This window comes from Herpailurus yagouaroundi, unplaced genomic scaffold, assembly GCF_014898765.1.
Source record: "Herpailurus yagouaroundi ecotype Mexico unplaced genomic scaffold, PumYag 28, whole genome shotgun sequence".
Classification (NCBI taxonomy): domain Eukaryota; kingdom Metazoa; phylum Chordata; class Mammalia; order Carnivora; family Felidae; genus Herpailurus; species Herpailurus yagouaroundi.
The window spans coordinates 108581638-108585282 of NW_024412376.1; the positions used below are offsets into that span (position 1 = coordinate 108581638).

The following is a 3645-nucleotide window of genomic DNA, read 5'->3' on the forward strand; positions in this document are numbered from 1 at the left end:
TGAAGAGAAATTCATCCAGTGGAACACATCACAAGACCCTCGTGAGTACCTTTACTTCTAGCATTTAACACCAATTCAGTCCATTTTCATCATTACTATTCATCAAATACCTTTTGTGATAACTTGATAGTTTAAAATTTAATCATTAACAATAATAATATAGGTCATGTACTATGAAGCCTCTTGGATGAAACGGTGAATGAGATAAACACAATTCCTGCTCTCACAGAGCATGGAGTTCAGTGGGCTCAACAATCCCCCCCACTTGAAGATTCTGAATTTCAAAATACGTGGCTCTACATTTTCCTGAGCAATTGTTCACATCTCTCTATCTCTTGGTCTAAATTGGTGACGTTAATTTATGTGTCACCCTTGCACAGGGGCCATGCAAATCTTCTCTGTATCATTCCAATTTTAATATATGTGCTGTCGAAGTGAGCACTAAATTGGTGACATTAAAAGTAGTGTATGTGGGCATCTCTATAGCCTATTATGGACATGAGGGTTGGCAGGTCTGTGAAATAAAGCACAACGCATTCATGCAGCGAATGTTTATTGTGTACTAACCATAAACCAGTTGGTGAGGATTACAATCTTGGCAACTGTAGACATATTCTCCGCTCTCCACATTTTAGAAGGATAGAGGGTTAAAAAGTAGGTACTTAAATTATCATGTGATACAGTATAGGCCCCAAGAACAGGGTTCACTCTCTCTTCCTGTCCTAGGCAGTATAGTAAGCACCATTGGACACAAGCATCCAATCTTACAGCTGCTTACAAAACCCCACTAAGTAATGGTGGCCTTGAAGAACTCAGTGTCCTGTTCAAACTAAATCCATAAGTTACTAGGATTATTCAAAATATCTGTGTTCAATCTTTGTATTCATCTCCACAGGCAAGGCCTTAAGGCCATTTCTGACAGTCTACTCCGCAGAAAATCCAGTTTGCAGACACATGGTTGGTACATTCTGTGATAGTCTGGGCTCACCTGCTCACAGGTGTTGTGAATGGGCATCACAAGCCCAAAGCAGAGATCTGCTATTACTCTCAAAACATTTCCTGTCAGAAGAAAGTCATTGGCCTTCCTTGTCTTCAACTAAGAAATGAAGGATTTAGGCCAGAAGAAATAGAAAATTCTGATTCTGCATTTACTTCTTCACATTATTCTAAAATTTTGGTTGGCTAAAGACATCACTGGGGACAAATGCATACCTCCATCCTTCGGTCATTTTACTTTTCAGTGTAAATAATACAGCTTCTCCCTTAATATAAATGGTTCTTGGCATTTGGAGAAAACACTTGTATGGCCAGCCTTACAGCCCACACCTCGTCTGGCAGGTATCACCACTGCAGAGACATTCGGGCACTCCATTTCCACTGTTTGGGATGAGCCATTTTCAATCTGCAGGGTGAATGTGCCAATTGAAGAAGATGCAGTTATAAAGCACCAGGCAGAGTATCATGCAGAGTAAGCATGAAGATTGTCTTATTTATCCCATTTTCTTTTCATCTCTCCCTCCTTTTAGCTGTCCTTTAACGCATAAAATGAATGAGTCCTAAAAAAATTCATTTATGAAGCAAAATTCTGCATATCAAATCTACTGCCTCAGTTTTATGATTTATTAAAGTATAAATTTTATGGATAAAAGAGAATCTATATTGCTTTTCATGAAATACCTCTACAAAATAGTTTTTTTCCTCCCATTTTAAGAGTTTCACTCTCTTTGGAGATATAAAGGCATGCTTTCTATTAGCAGATCAAATATCTCCATGAAATTATGAATGGGATTAAATTTTACTTTGGGAAGTCCAAGTAGATTTTTTTTTAATGAAATAAGGCATGGACTAGGTTCTTGTTTTGTGCCAGCTGTTGTGATGGGCATTATGCCGTGTTGTACAAATACTGTTTTTATTTAACTTGATGCCATTATGCTATGAAGAAAGTACTAACTTACTGTGGCATTTGACCTAACAACTCTCCTCTTCCTCCTCAGCTTCCTTTCTTCCCCTGGCTTCCAGGACAAAACACTTTCCTAACTTTTCTCTACCTCTCTTACTCTGTCGCTGGCTCCTCTGAGACCACTAAACATTGGCAGACCTCAAGCTTTGGACCTCAGAACTTGGACCTCTTCTCTTCTCTACTTAGACCCACTTCTGTTAACTTGAAATGTTTTTAATACTTGACAACTCCCACATTTATATGTCCAGCCTGGTCCCCTCTGCTGACTGCAGACTTGACTACCCAACTGACTTCTTGACATCTCACCTGGGCAGCACTGGGAATCTCAGACTTAACCAGTTCAAAATCAGGTATGGTCCTTCCCAAGATTTTTCATTTCTGTAACTGAAAGCTCCATTATTCCAGTTGTGCAGTCTGAAACCTTGACCCCTCCATTGACCCCGTGCCCTCTTGATTTCCAAGCAATCTGTTTCAGCCACCCTGATTGTTGTTATTTTAATCCCGCCAGGCAGGTCCCTGCCTCAAAACTTTTGCACTAGCTCTTCCATCTGCTGGAACAGCCTCTCTCAGGTATCTGTACGGCTCCCATCTTCTCCTCCCTTAGAATCTTTGCTTCTCAGTGAAGGCTTCCTTGACCATCCTATTTACAAGTCTAACCCTTCAACATCCTTGGCTCCCCTACTCTACCCTCAGTGGATAGTCCATCACACCTTCCCTGATTTTTCTCTTTGATACTTATAACCATTTGATATCCTATGTATTTCACTTTTTCATCGGTTTATTACTTGACTTGCTACATTGCTCCCCCCACCTACACTAGAATACAAATTCAACAAGGGTGACAATTGTGCATGTTTTGTCCAGGGCTGTATCCAATACCTACAACAGCATCTGGCACATTGTAGGCATTCAGTACATGTCTGTTGAATAAATCCCTATTTTGCAATTGTAGCAATTGAGGCTCAATGAGATTAAACACCTTAGATCACCATGTGAAGGTCTAACAGAGTGAGGATTAAAACGCAGTTCTTTCTGCCTCTTCATGCTCTCTGACCCTGAGCTGTCAGCCTTTGATATTTATTTATCTGTCCATTTGTTTGCTCTCCTTGGCACCAAGCAGCTCTGGACTTGAAGAACCAACTCTGAACCTGGTGTCTCACTTGGGAAGTGATAGGAATCTCCAACATAACTTGTCCAAAATGAAAAGTGCTCATTTTCATCAGTAGACCATTGTTTCAGCATATTCTTGATGCTTTGAGGCAATGATAGACAAATTAAATTTAACATGGAAATTAAATTCTAGGAAGAAAAGATCTATGAACTGTAGAATTGATGGAGTTAGAGTTTTTAGCAGTGCTTGGAAAATCTTCCTCCTTATGTGATTGTAACATGGGACAGTCTATTTCCATTCTTTTTAAGACTTCATTATATAAAAAAACAAAATGACGTATGGAAAAGTTGGAACACTCGTAAAAGCTTGAAATGTATTTTTTTAATTATACGGAAAAATTTATTTAAAAAATTACACACATATTTAGTTCATAGCAATTATTTTTTTTTATTTTTTTATTTATATATGAAATTTATGGTCAAATTGGTTTCCATACAACACCCAGTGCTCATCCCAAAAGGTGCCCTCCTCAATACCCATCACCCACCCTCTCCTCCCTCCCACCCCCCATCAA

At 39.2% G+C, this 3645-nt stretch overlaps 1 non-coding gene across 1 annotated transcript; it reads right to left on the reverse strand.

The window, feature by feature from the left end:
• Window positions 1-340: 340 nt before the first annotated feature.
• On the reverse strand, window positions 341-442 carry LOC121040160 (U6 spliceosomal RNA). The gene has a single exon (XR_005795152.1). It is a non-coding gene; the product is annotated as a U6 spliceosomal RNA (small nuclear RNA).
• Between the last annotated feature and the right edge of the window lie 3203 nt (window positions 443-3645).